This window comes from Rattus norvegicus, chromosome X, assembly GCF_036323735.1.
Source record: "Rattus norvegicus strain BN/NHsdMcwi chromosome X, GRCr8, whole genome shotgun sequence".
Lineage (NCBI taxonomy): Eukaryota > Metazoa > Chordata > Mammalia > Rodentia > Muridae > Rattus > Rattus norvegicus.
The window spans coordinates 79,834,837-79,850,605 of record NC_086039.1 but is presented as its reverse complement, the minus strand read 5'-3'; the positions used below and the strand labels follow the sequence as shown (position 1 = coordinate 79,850,605).

General features: G+C 32.1%; 1 long non-coding RNA gene across 1 annotated transcript in view; it reads left to right on the top strand.

Moving 5' to 3' along the window:
- The first annotated feature begins 2,571 nt into the window (after window positions 1-2,571).
- The window catches only part of LOC134484159 (uncharacterized), a 58,593-nt gene continuing 45,395 nt past the window's right edge, over window positions 2,572-15,769 (top strand). The window contains exon 1 of the long non-coding RNA XR_010061625.1: window positions 2,572-14,233. This is a non-coding gene — a long non-coding RNA (uncharacterized LOC134484159). The remainder of the gene's footprint in view (window positions 14,234-15,769) is intronic.

The window sequence follows — 15,769 nt, the reverse complement described above, 5'->3', positions numbered from 1 at the left end:
TTGTCTTCCAGTTAGTCTTTTGAAATCATATGCAGTTACACTACTTTGATTTAAGCATTGAAATGGCCAGGTTTTGTCTCTTATTGTGGCTTAGTACTCTCATATGAATACTTCCTAGGCTCCTCTGTGACTTTTGTTTCTTTTAACTTTTATGCTTCAATTTTTTATATGGGAAGATTTAGTAAATATAATATTTGCCTTGTTGGTTATATATCTAGACGAAAAACAATTACAGTAGCAAACAGTTTTTAGCATTTATTACTTAGCAATTCTTAAGCCAATATAACTTAAAACAGATAACTTATATAACCCCCATGACATATTATATAGAGATAAAATTATCACCTTTATTTTCTCTGAAAAGAGAGACACACTGAGAAGAAATAATTCACACAAATTCACTAAACACTAAAGTGGCAACAGCTGGATTTTAAACTCAAGAAATTTGAAGCTAGATTTCATTTTATCTTGTTGGATTACTTTGTGTAAAAAAATCTCATTTTTTTTACTTGACACACAAACTATTCAGTACCATTTATTAAATGGATGAGACCAAATGAGTGGCTGATGTGGATATGGCTTAAGTTTGTAGGACAGTGTGACTAAGCTCATATACATGTAATGGTGAAAGATGATTAATATTACACTTAATCAATGTTAATAACTTAAACCGGTCAAATGACTCAATTTTGACACAATATTTTTATGAGTTACTCTTGTAATTGCCAGCACTGTATACGGAGATTTTCCTGGAACAGCATTTAAAGAAGAAAGGGATAATTTCAAATTAATTCATCATGTAGCTCAATAATAATGTTCAACATTTCATGATATTCTTTATAATAATTCAATCTGAATGAATTACCAAAGATAATAGTATATTGTTAGTTTAAAAAGGGGGATTAAGATGAATTTAATGACTATTGAGTGGTTTGAATTAAAGAAACATCTAGGAACCAAATATTTGATGGCCCAGTCTAATACGTGACATTGCTGTTTGGAAAGCAACAGGATACTGCATAAGTCAAGACCCCATCCTACCTCTCTCTGTCTCTGTCTCTGTCTCTCCCTCTCCTTCTCCCTCTCTCTCTGTGCCTTTCTCTTCTTTTAATGTTTAAAAATAAAGGAATGGAGTAATAAAAGGTTTTGGTGTTCTATTACTCATACTGTATCATAAACCATTTAGGCTTTATTTTATCTTTCAAATGTTGGTCAGAAAATATTGTGTCAATGTTCATTTGAAAGATATAGTCAATACTTAGGTATACTGTGTAGGAAAATGAATTTCTGTTTCATAATCATATTATTCTTTTAACTTAAAATGGTTTTTGTATCTATATTTCTTAAAATTCTGACCAGTAACAAGACTGTCTATGGACATTTTTGAAGTAAGGGCCTTTTGAGAGATTCCCACATTGTAGTATGAACCTTTCTATTCTTTTCTGAATTTGCAAATCTCGACAAACTGTCTTTAAGTCCACTGTTTTCAGATCTGAAACTTGATTTTGCTTTTATGGCTGCATTAGCATTCATCTGGGAATATGTAAGCAAATAATATTAAACTTTCCATTTTGGTGTGATGGGTGCAGCACAAACAATAACATGACACTATATTACCAGTTTTCATACAGTCTCATGTTTAATCCACCAATTTTAATTTTATTGCATTTGAAATTCAATCATTAAAATAAAAACATTGTTATTTAATTTATATTTGAAACATAAAACTATTAGTATCTGTTGGCTATTGTTGAAGACAGGAATCATTTAAATGTTTTTTTCAAAATACCTGCCACTATTAACCATAACACCAAAAACATAAATCATAAAATAATCCTTTTTATAATGAGGAGAATTTACTTTATTATTAGTGGTCAATGTATAGTTTTTATAACATGATTTCTATTAATTCTATGCTCTCAGTTATAAAAAGTACAGAACAAATTATACACTGCTTGCTGTACCTAATATTTGTAGTAGGAAAATTTTTCTAGAAAGAATGCTTGCCTTAGATCTTATGTTCCTATCTAACTCTTTGTAGAAGGCACAAATTTCATAGTCTATGTACAGTGCTAAGGGCATAATATTCCGTTGTATTTAACTTGCCTAGCATATACAAAGTTCTAGGTTCAATACCTAGGAATAAAAATATAACTAGTTGTTGTAAAATAAAATGTTTCTAAGGAGCAAATAAATGTATTGGTGAGTAGCCAAACTATAGATGTTGTCTAGCTAGTATAGTACAAAAATTAGTCAATTATTTGTATTAATTTATTTGTTTGTATTATGAGTAACATGCAGAATTATCTATTTCTTTTGCAAAAATAAGAAACATGTCATTTTATCTTTAACAATCAAGGGGATACCTGTATACTAAAACAAATTGTGTTTTTAATAATTTCAATTGTATAGTCTGCATTTTTATGTTATGAGAACACGTTTTAATAAGCTATACAATGATATTTTATTGATGATCATTTTAAAAGTAGTTTCTAATGTATATCTTTGTTATGTTGAAATAAATATTATTTTACCATGCTGTTGAATTTAACTTATGGGTTTTTTTTAACAATTTGAAACAGAGGCTAACTTTTTTATTGTACTTACACTAGACATCTATTACCTTATTTACACAAAAGATACTTCAAATTGTGTATTGTCTTAGCTGATGGTAATTGAAAATAAGGGAGGTTATGGGGTGGAGGAAATCTGTGACCATTCATAATTAAACAACCACAAGGATACATGCATCAGTCAGCAAAAGCAGGCATCAACATTATGGAGTGAAAATTAAAGAGTCAAATACCCGAGTGTCTACTGTATCTGCCTGCTGCTAAACAGTGAAGCATGGAGAACAGGATACACCTCTATGGATGGATAGCTTTTCTTATTAAAAAAACACAGTGGGAAGCACAGTAAGGGAACATACTAAAACAAGGCTTTGTAGCAATTTCTTTGAAAGAAATTTCCCAAGATAGCAACTTGAAAAGCTTTTAATCTTATGACTAGCTATAGAGTGTGCTTTGCATTAGGTGGTATTTAAAAATTCCATTAGCTTGCAACAGATCTGTTAGAGTTTCCCAAACTCTTCATTCTCATTTTTTTCCTCTTATAAAACATTTGCCATCCAGGCTTTTAAAAATGTACACAAATTTGTGAGTCTGAAACACTGTGACAAACAACAAATGATACATCAACTATTTTCATTTTTTTTAAATACAAAATTTGACTTAGATGTTGATATAATGGCATCTGTAAATAGAGTAACAAGCTTTTATAGCTGTACTTATTGCTTCATTCCCTTAATGTCTCACGTTTCATCAGGTGAATACTGAAGGCAGTGCAGTGTGGCATGTTTTCTCTCTTTTAAACTGCATAGAAGAACCAGGATCTTCCCGAAGAGCTTAAGAGAAATATTTCAACCAACAATTTGATTTCCTGCTCATATCCTGAAATCATTCCATTTTATTCCATTGTGGAATTTAAAAATATTTTAGCGTGATGTATATATTAGAAAATATTTTTTTAAACTGTGGTATCTGTTGGTTACACTGTCCTTTAAAACTTCTTAAACGGACAGTGTATAGAGATATTGCTATATAAAACAGCTATCAAAAGAAAGCTTTGCAAAGTGTAAGTGAAAGGTGAACCACAATTGAGTGCTCTTTGAATATTAAATATTTCATAAATGTATGGGTAGTGATATAACAGTAGTTAGCTAATACAATGAATCTATTATACATATTATTTTTATGGATAATTGTCAATATTTTTAGTTATAGTAGATACCAGGAATTAACTGATAGTTTGGATAAAGATAGTTACACGTAAGTTTCATACTCAAAAGTCAAAAGAATTTCATATTAAACCTGAAATTTTGCATAACTTCACATTAAGATACATATTTGATATCTATTTGGTAACTGAACATTTACATAATTTGACCACTAGATCAGAGATCCAGTCTAAATTTTACAAGATTTTTTTCATAAACTAAGAGAAATAAAATTTAGTACAATTTTCCCATATGAGATAGCCAATGATATGTAGTATTGTATGTAATACTATGCATATAATATTTCCATAATTTGGACATTTAAGTATTTTTTTCCCAGAGCTGGGGACCAAACCCAGGGCCACTGAGCCAAATCTCCAACCCCCATTTAAGTAGTTTTAAAGACAATGTAACCAACAGACACTAAAGTTTAAAGGAAAATGATTTTCAAATATACAAATTAAACTAAAATATTTTTAAAATTCCACAATGGAATAAAATGGAATGATTTCAGGATATTCAAGAAAAATATATTCATAAATATAAAATATGAGTGAAAAAGTATAACTTTTACTTCCTACTGTATTATTTTAACATAAACATTTTGAATACAGAATATTAATTCGAAAGTGGTGTAAACTGGAAAATAATTATGTTGCAAGTAACATTTGTAAAATTCAGTGGCATATTCTGGTTTCTTCATCACATTGTATTGTAGTTTGAGAAAGTTTAACCTAAAACTTCATTTAATTAGTCCAAGAAATTATATCTTTACTAGCAGGATTTTGAGTATAAACCCTGTCTACATTTTACCAATTTGATATTTTTTCAGCTGTCTGGTATTATATTAGAAAATACTTTATTTCTAACTGTAGACATGTTTTAGAGTGTTTGGACTAGAAAGTAATTCTGATATGAATTAAAAGAGTAAGTATTTAGAAAACACAGTGTTTCATGAGACTTAAGGAATTGAAGTATAGATTTTATTGAGGATAGAATAATACTACAGTCATACTTAAAGATGTATGCATTTATGACACCAAAAGTCAAACTTTTAATTTTGAGTAGTTTGAGATTCTAAAATTGAACAAGAAGGAAAGTGAGAATAACATTATTTGATAATTGGATAACCTATGAAACTCAAAAACCAATTTTAAGTAATTTTTATTTATTATAACAACATGAACTGCATGAAATTTAGTAATACAGGATTTTCATGGAAAGATATGTAGATCTTTGGGAGACAAAATCATATTTTTCAACTTGTCTTGAAAGTTGAAAATCTGGTCTTTATAATGTAAGTTAAAACAGCTCTCCAATCACTAATGTCCATTTGCTACTCATAACAATACACTTTGTGGCTTTAAAAATCATTCAGGAATAAAGACGTAGACACATGGCTTATTTTCATGAGGAGCTTGTGCACACAAATTTCTGCATTTCCAAAACAACACTGTAACTGTGGGGGAAGGGGAAGTATATTTCAACATTATATGCTTATGCTACAATTTGATCAGATCTAATTTTATTTGTTTTATATATTTGGGGGTGGGGGATTAAAGAATTCCTGCAGGGAAACAGTTAATCTATTTTTAACTAAAGCTTTACTTTTGTAATCTATCCAGTGCTTCAAGTTCTGTCATTGATCTATGATTTATGTGATTTAAACCACCTCTTGGCTGTAACACTGGTTTCTGTTCAAGATGCTGAGTTGAATACTAATTACAAGATCAAATTTATGCTGTTGGGCTAAGCAGCTGAATGAGTTTTCCAAGAAGGACTCCCTTCTCCATCTCTGTCACAATTGAACCTTTGGGAAGTTTTGTCAGAGAAAGGGATAAGGGGGAAATGAAATGAATGAAATAAAAGGATTCTACATGTTTTAATATATTAAGTGATTGTTTTGTATCACACTTAAACAGTCAAGAATGGAAATGTGCTTGTGCAGACAGAAACATAACTTGTATATTTATTGATTCATTGTGTGTGTTTCCATGTATGAAAACATTGAATAAATGTTCAAATCAATATTTATAGCTGCATTTAAAATGAAAGTTAATAGCTAGGGTCTGCTCCACAGAGTGAAAAAGCTTTCATTATTTAATTGTATGCCAAATTTTTCAAACATTGGGCAGCACTGAATTATATATGATCAATTATTCTATTGGAAGTGAGAATCAATTTGTTGGAGAAGTAATTTGAGAAATGTAGATAACTTAGTGATTTTCCCCCCAAGGTAGTGGGATAAAAACTGGGACAATTTTTGTCCAATGAGTGACTTGATATACTTTTGGTATTCACAATTTATATGGCATGAACTTATTTTGAAACTAACAGCAAGCATATTGGCCAGGGATGTTAAATATCGTAAACTGAAGAACACAATTCACGTCCAATATGTCAAAGGTGACATTGTTGAAAATCTTTGTCCACAGGTCTCCTATGCCGGCTAGGCCCTAGTCATGTTTACAGATATTGCTGAGAATCAGCAGGAGCTTATGCTTTCTCCATTAAAAAGATAAGCAATATTAACTTATAAGTACAACCCAACATCACAATGAAAATGTGAAATTTTAAACTTTAAAGATAATCCTTTATTTTATCTTAAGATACACTGGGACCCTCCTTCTCTAAATGTATACAAATACCACCTCCAGCCCATTCTTCTCTTGTACTCATATAAATATATATTCAAGTATTGCTTATATATGTACAAAATTTTAATGTGGATGTCTAGCTTTTACCATGAAAATAGGTGAAGTCCCTTTTGGTATTGTTTAATTCATTGAAATTGTACAGCTAATTTTCTGTTGGTGTGAGGTGAACTTATTTTTTTTTAGATAGTTGTATTGTTTTCTGTGTCTTCATTCTTTTTATAATGGACTATATACTTGATTGCATTCATCAAATAAAAGGTACAAGGAAAGATTAAGCCAAATTTTCCTGCTGAAATGAAGACTTGTTAGTGGAATGAATGGACCATTTAACTGCAGGACTCATGGGGTGTGTTATGTGAGTCAGATGACAAACAATTGATGACATTAACATTTTTTCTTTCAGAATCATTGGTGATACTCTATTTGATGCAATGTAATGAAGCTAGCTATAAGAAAACAGAAGGCAAAATCACATTATCTGGTCCTGGCACCTTACACTGGCTAATCTACTACATTTTTCATCTGTTATATAAGAATATATGTTTATATCATTGTTGCTTGTGAGTTTAAAATGCAAGTATATACTAAGGAAATAAACTAAAATACCATTTTTATTGTTATTATCCTCTCATATTTGAAATTTATACACAGAAAGTAAAATTTCATAGGAGAATTTTCAAACTCCTGACAGTTTATTTAAAGAATACTCTAATATAGCAACTGAGAATAAAGTCCAATACAGAGTCACAATTTAGCATACCATGTCCCACAGCAGTAGAAAATTTGGGGACAGGTGACATTAAAAAGATCAATAAGCAGATAGAAGTTTGATAACACAGAAGGAGGCAGGAGGGGATAGACTATAGACTAATGTTTATTCTAGATTCCAAAGGACAACAAAGTTCATCATTAACATAAACTGGTTATCTAGAAAACTTTAATATTTGAATACAAAATGTAACTGGAAGTCAACATAGATCATATATTAATATAAATTTGGATCATATCAGGTAAAGTCCAGTATTATAGTTATTTTGTTGTAAGTACTCATAGTATTCTAATTTGCTATCCCTGATTTTCTAAAATGTTTATAATACAAAAGAATGGTAATGATAAAAGAGATGTACATAGTTGAAATAATTTGTGACTCATTAGTCTAAAAAATAATTATTCATCTTGATTTTAAAACATTTAGCCATTTGAAAGGTAATCAAGTTTGAAAGTTTATATTCTAGTTTAACAGAGCAATGCTGTCATTTGTAAAGGTACTTAATAGTAGATGTTAACCACAGAGATTTTAGAATATCTGTCATGATATTCTAAATGAAAATTGATGATAAAACTGGAAATTATAAAATTTTATCTATATCCTCTCTGTAACTAACCATCCATGGACTGAACTAGGTAATTCGTGTAGTATATTATGAAATAGCTTCCTAGAGAATCAATCTTGATGCTAGAATGAAAGCTCAGTAGTTAAGAATTCTTTCTGCTCTTATGGTATATGCAGATTTTCCCAGGACCCATGGGGCAAATCACAATTATCTATAACTTTACTTTTGGGAAATTTTAACCATTCTTCTGGCCTCCATGAGCATCGCGAAAACACATGGTACATAGATATACATGCAAGTAAAGATTAGTACACATAAAATAAAAACAATTCTTTAAATAATCTACCTCAAGTACTTTCAATTGGATCTACTTTTATACTTTGATTATAATTCTTGCTATATTTATGTGACATCAGACTCAGTAAGCAATGCCCATAGTTATGAATTTCTTTCCAATTTATTGTATATAGAGATATTTAGGTAATTACTACAAATATTTAGGTAATCACTTAACCGGGAAGTTTGTTGAAAGAGAAATGTGAAGCATAGTTAGCTTATATTACAAAAAGTTTTCAGTGTTCAAATTATCATAATCTTTCACTTGTATCATTCAAATAATTTCTCTATATAGCAACATTTTACAGTTTTCTGACATTCCAATTTCTTCCTTATATTAAATCCAAAATCTAGATGAGAACATTGTCCTTATCTAGGAAGATTGACTCAACACTTCGCTGTGCTTCGCTGATTAAACTGAGCATCTATCTAACTCTAATGATCCACTTCCCATGGCCACATTACTAAAAGCAGTGATATCATGACTAAGGCCAAAAATTTTTATCACGATTTTTAGCATTCTGTAAGAAAAAATTATAAAATAAATTTGGAAATTCTAGAATATTATCTAACCCAACATCACAGGTCCTAATGCAATTCCTACAGAAAATGTATGTACATTCATCATACAAAGCCCAGAAAGCTAATAGACAAGGAAAATTAATATCCCAAAGATGATTTTGTATGTTGTAAACAAAATTATTGTATTTGTTTCTTCTCTGAAGTAAAACCAGTTAATCCTGATAACAATTATGGACAATATTACTCTTACTATATTGATACTATTTGCCTAGGACCTAATTATCTCATGTTTCCTTCCATCTAATAGAAAAATTTTACTCCTGTACCTTATGGCTTCTTTTGAGGTATTCTAGCATAGCAGATCAGATACTAGAATGGTAGTTATTGTATAAATGGGATAACATTTTAGGTGTATTATGATATGTGATCACAGTGTATTATTTGGTTTATTGTATAACAGAGTATTCAATTATTAGTTTAACATGAAAAAGACGTAAAGGAAGATAGGTTTTTCAGTTATTCTTATTACCGAATTAACTCACCATGGACCCATTGTATAAGGGAGGAAAATGAATTTTAATATTTATTTAATTTAGATATTTTTATCAAATAATTATAACTCAGCTGTCCAATGCTTCTCTTTAATTAAAAACTTTATATATTAACCATTTTGTTTTTTAATACTTTTCTTTTCAACTCAACATACCATTCTGCCGCTAATGGTTCAATACAATGTGTATCTTAAATGTACATTAAATTAAATATTGTACTAGGGTTTCTTTTATCAGTAGCATTGATCTTAATTAAACATTGATTGCCTCTGTTTTTCTAATGTCTGTCACCTAGTTAATGTATTTCACATTCTATATTATCAGAGTAGGATATAAACCCAAATTAAACAATATTGATTTTGATCCACTTTTGCATACCAAATTGAAGTTGGCTTTCCTCTAGAACTGTATACAAATCACAACAGAAATTATCCATTTTCCTGCAATTCTGGGCCACTGGAGTTTGGCAAGTTACAATAGAGTGCTCATCTGTAGGCCAGACCAGTTTGTGCGTAGCAGCCTTTCTTCTGAAACCAAATGTAAATTCATGCCCATGTGGATTTTGTTTTAACATCTGCTACTGAGAGAACATTCATATATGTTAATGGAAATCAACCTCAGATATTTCCTTGAAGTTGTAATGAGACCTATTACTATGAGAAAACATCAAAGTATGCTCTCCTAACCAGATATTTTTATTAAAAACCCTATCCAGATTACCAGGAAGTCACATTTATCAATTAATTACAAGAATAGCTGTCAAATATCAAATTATAAAGAGTTCAATAGAGCTATAAAACATAAAAAGTGGTTTTGGGAAAGTCTGTAAAGTAAGGTATATTTTCTTGAAATGAAAATTGACAACTAGGTACTAAGGAATTTGGAGATGAAGAGTTTCTATGAATGTTCCAAATCTAGCCTGTGCCATAATACATCATAGCACTACTGAGGAACTGACGGTCTAATGTGACAATAGTGTGAATACTGAAAGAATGATTGGGATACAAGATAATAGATGTAGATGGCAGTCAGTTTACATGTGTACAAAGGGTGGCCTTAAAGGAGTTCTAAGCAAGAATGGGTGAACTGACACCATGAAATATGTATTTTGACTTGGCCAATTTGAAAAATTATTTTAAAAGATGCAGAATGGAAACAGAAAGACAAATTACAGTAATAGATTATAACACTTGCTATAGGAAAAATACTCAGAGAGATGTTTATTAAGTAAAGTTCAAAGCTTTTGAAGCTAGAAAAGTAGTTTCTGAAATGAGTACTGGAAGGGATAAGGACATTCTCATGAGGTATGACTAAGGAATAAACTAAATTTCAGATATAGTTTTCTGTGAACTATTAGAGGAAATTTAGTAGAGGGATGATAGACAGCAAACTAATTTGACATGCTAGTAGATGATTAAGCACTTTGGTACTATGGGTGTGTTAGAAGAAGAGAAAGAAATTCTGCCATCACCTCCATATGTGTGAGTATTGGGACTTGAGAATGTTAACACTGTAGTATGGTAGGTCTGCTTTAGATTGACTAGCTCCCATGGAAATAAAAGTGATCTGACCTACCTATAACAGAAATTAAAGCAGATCTTCATTCTATCAGTGTTTGAAATACTATGAAACTGGGAGCGACAGCAGTTTTAAGACCAGTTAGATTGGTTTCTTGACACTTATCACTCATAAAATTTCAGTTGTTATCAACTAGCAAATTCCAAGAAACTTAGAAGCTGTAGTCACCATGATCTAAAAAGCAAATAATACCCAAGATAGCAAGGTCTCAGCAAACATTCACCCACAAGTCAGTCTTGATTGCCCTCTGTGGGAACCGTAGTCAGATCAAAGCATCTCAAATCTAACAACAAACATCCCCAGGCAGCTCTTCCTCAATTGCTTCTACTCAGGGATTATCTTTCAGAAAATGTAATATTGCCGATGAAAATGAACCCAGGAAAATCAAGTCGGCAAGAACATCAAGAATGAAACATTGTTTGTCTTATTATTATTCAGGATGAAATAATTATTTGACTCTATTTGATTATGTATTCTGGATCATTCCAAAGCTTCTTATGAAAGTCAACACTTCTATAATAAAAAAGTGGAGTGTTTAGGAATTATGTGGCTTCACTGATCATTATACTCTTCATTGACAGGAAAATATTAAAATAGTTGGTTAGGAAATTAAGTCTCAGTGTGAAATAATTTTGAATTTTCTTAGAGTTGGGATGTTCTGACATAAGTAAGACTAATGTCACCTTCCTGCTAGTCTCCTTGCTTTCGTTAGGAAGCAATACAACAACAACAATAATAATACCCAAACTTTACTGTTCCTTCAATAATAAAGCCATTACGTGCAGAAATTCACCGCTTGGGCTTCACCCAGGCTACAAATTCTGGTCTTGTCACTTACATTATCTGTTACAGTGCTGTTTTCTAGGTAAACGTGTGTACTCCTTCTCCTTTTTACTTATATGTGTTCTGAAGCAGCACTGAAGTAGACTCTATTTTTACTTTTCTGTAGTCATTGACTAAGAGACTTGAAATAAATACAGCTGTTCCTAGTCTCCATCATTTCAGTATTTAGAAAAATAAATCTTCAAGGAATATCCTGGGATTTATTGATCTGAGGAATAGTTTTTCCCACTTGTACTAGGTTCTGATTTTTTTTATAATTGAACAAAGATAATTTAAACCAATGAAATGTCAAAATAAACCTGAATGAATCTTTCTTTGATATATAAATGTGAACTTATCTTCCCATTATCCTCTTTACTCTTCCTTCTTATGTTCAATCTCATTATGTCAGGAAATCATGTGTCATGGAAGTGTAAATAGCAACTTCTACATTTGTTTCTGAATATTCTAAATCTATTGGATGATAAAACTTGAAGAAACACTATAGAAACACTATAGAATCTATAGTACAGATTTAGTGTTGACATAATCCTTTCATAGCTCATATCTTGGTCCACTTTGAAAATGTGTGTGTGTGTGTGTGTGTGTGTGTGTGTGTGTGTGTGTGTACATGTGTAAAGGTAAAATTTATTAACTAGATGTAATTATTGTCTATCAGGCTTATAGCTGAATAAGTTAACACTTTCTAGTTCTTTCTGAATCCTGGATAGCTTGTTCAACTCAGTTGTTCTGGCTCAAACTCCTCTCCAAACTGACAAATTCAATGTCTTCTCTCTACTTCTCACTGAGTCACTTTGCATAACTTCAAACTAACTCTGGCAATCTATTTTTATCTTCTGGCTTATTCTCATTCTCTAGCTGGCCCTGTCTTTACTTGCAACCTGTCTCTGTAACACTATACTGACAAAATTGCTTCCCCTCTCTCTTTTTCTCGCTGAGCTGCCCTCTTAAATTGCTTTTCTTTCCTGTTTGTTCCTGTGACAGTGGGTGTATTCTGTCTCTGACTCATTCTGTCAAAACTTTTCCTGGTTCATCACTTAGGCTGCCCCTCAATTGGATGTTATTATTTTGGATTAAAGGTACGTACTAAGATTGTGTTTGTATTCTACTCAGGGATTAAAGGTGTGTTATTCCAGCTGGATAACACAGGCCTAGATCTTTGGATATGATTCCTTGCTAGAGTAGCCATGTTGCTGGATTAAAATTCCTCTACATATAGATGCATTTTTCCTTAGTTTTGGGATGTTTTCTTTAATGACCTGGTTAAAAATCTGATCTTTGTCATTCACCTAGGTTTCTTCTTCTCTGTCTTTGCTTATATTTTGAAATTTTAGTACTTCATGGCATTTCCTGCATAATCTGTTCTTGCTTTTTAAATGTTTTCCATATTATTTGTGTGTATGATCTAATTCCTTTGTTATCTTTGAATATTGATGTTCCACTTCTACTTGTTCTGTTCTACTTGTAACAATTTCCCCTGAGTTTCCAAATTAGGTTTTTGAGTTTTCCTAATTCTAGCTTGAGTTTGTAATATTTTTCTTTACAGAATTTGGTTTTTCCATCCTGTAATTTTCTTTATAATTCCATTCAACCTTCTGTTTATGTTTTTACACCAGTAGCACCTTCTTTGAATTCGTTCTTTTTAATTTCATTGGGCTATTTTTGTATCTCATTTAAGCTTCATTGGTTCTTTGAAGACATTTATTATTATTTTTCTTTTAAGAAATGTGTCATGGGGTTCATCTGAGTAAATGTTATTAGATGATATTTCCATTCGACTGGTGGCTTCTGTGATGAACATACTGTCTAAAAACATTAATATAATGTTTTTGTCATGAGACCTATGCATATAGACGTTTTTGTTGGCTGTATTTCTGCTGTAAACTCTGAAGGTTGGGCTAAATCACAGAATAGGCCTCCTGGCCTGAACCTGAAAATAAGAGAAGGCAGAGGTTGGGATCATCTGACTGGGCTAGAGCTTTGGTTGTGGAAGTCAGCATAGGTCTTGGAATTGAGGAGGATAATACAGAGAAATATAATGATGCTTACTCATTAGACTGGGATAGAGCACTGTATGTCTGAGCTGTCTGGGCGTTAAGAGTGGAACTGTCAATAATTTTGAAAATTTTAATTTATTCATCATTAGCTACTGAATCATCTTTATATTTCCATTTTGAATTTGTTGTTTTATGTATATACATATGAGTGGGAGGGGGTTGTTGAATTTATTTAGCATTGTTGTTATATATAGGTCTTTGTGGATGATCCCATGGGTTTTGATAACTTATCAAGGGACTTGTTCTTGGATGAGACTGATTCTTCTTTTAACAACAGCCATTATATTCCTGTTTTGGTGACACACCCATTTAATCTCAGCACTCAGAGTCAGAGTCAGGTGGATCTCTGAGTTTGAGGACAGCCTGTCTTACAGAGCTAGATCGAGGACAGGCAGGGCTACACAGAGGAACTATCTCTGTTTCTGTCTCTGTATCTGTATCTCTCTCTTTCATACAGGCACACACATAGCAACAACAGCAGCAACAGCAACAACAACAACAACAACAACAACAACAGAAACAACAACAACCTGAAACAAAAGAAAATGGCCATTCATTGGGGGCAGCCCTTCATTTGGTGGTAGGGCATTGTGAGATTTCTCACGTACACTTTGGGTTTGTGTTATCATTTGCACAGGTTGTATTTAGTTGACCATATTGTTAAAATTTCATGGGTATAGTTTATATATATGGGAATTTTCTGATAGTGTATACATTGGTCTTATTCCAATCGCAGCAATAGAAACATTAGCTGAAACAGGCACCCCACACTCAGTTGTTCTCTATAGATGATGAGGTATGGATTTCTGTGCTCTATGATAAAAGCAAGTTTCTTTGATGATAGGTGAAAACTCAAATTAAATCTAAATACCTATTATTATTTATAGACATTAATAATAGGTATTTAGATTTAATTTGAGAATTATAATGGTTTAGGTGGCTGTAGTAGATCCTCTTGTAGAGTCTATTACCTCAATAAGAATGGGTCATTAGGTAGGTTACCATACCAGGTATGAATTCCATTCCAAATCACAGGCTTTAAGTCCAATAAAGTAACTATTGGGTACCCCAAGATATGTGCCACTACTAAACCTTTGTGTATATTTTACTGTGTTATTGTTGTATTTGGAAACTTACAGCCAAGTAGAACGTCTAATTGCAGTTGGCAGCTTGAATAGCAACATTGAGTGCTATAAGAGATAGTACTCAGGGAAAATGTTCCTAGCTCATCTCATGTCCAGCTTGATTCCTCCAAGTTATGTAGTATATTCAGCAATAAGGACTTACTTTCCACCTCTGGGAAGCAACCAAAGGCAATAATAATAGCCTATGTTATTTTGATAGTCTCCACACATAGATGTAGATATGAAATAATTCTCTATTTGGCCTTTCTTGTAGACATCCATGCTAAGCTTGTCTATAAGATATTTTATGTGAGCACAGTTGATAGATTTGTTCCTATGTGATGCATTCCAGTATGTGAATCTGATATGATTTTCCTTGAGAAATACTGCACAATTCTGTTTTTAAGTTATTCCTTCCTGACATTGATATTCTTCATGCTGTTTCCCAGAATATAATTTCCTGAAGCATGCTCTTGGTTCTCAGAGTAAACTCTGCAGAGAAGGACCTTTGCTTTTACAGCTGCTTAAATATTTTCTTAATGCTGGTCCTATCCATTGTTTCTGGCCCCATCCCTTCCTCTGCTAGTATAGTGGCAAGACCTACTCTTTGACTTTCATTCTCTCTCTCTCTCTCTCTCTCTCTCTCTCTCTCTCTCTCTCCTCTTTTAACCTTTATTAAAGTATTCATTTCTAAAAGTATTATGTTGGTTTTCCTTAAGCCATCATTCTGAATATTTGCATTTACTCACTTGGAGAGGAGGACAGTGACAATTGAGGCTAGACCCTCTAAATAGCCTTTGTACCCACTCTCCCATACAGTCTACTTTTTCTTTCTTCTTTTGCTACTAAAGTACTGATTTTCTATTACTCTAGAAGTTAGAATAGGAATGGCTCATATAGGCTTAATATTTGAATAGTTGTTCCCCAGTTGGTGGAACTGTTTGGGAAGGATTTGAAGGAGGAGCTTTGTTGGAAGAGGTGTGTTGCTGGGG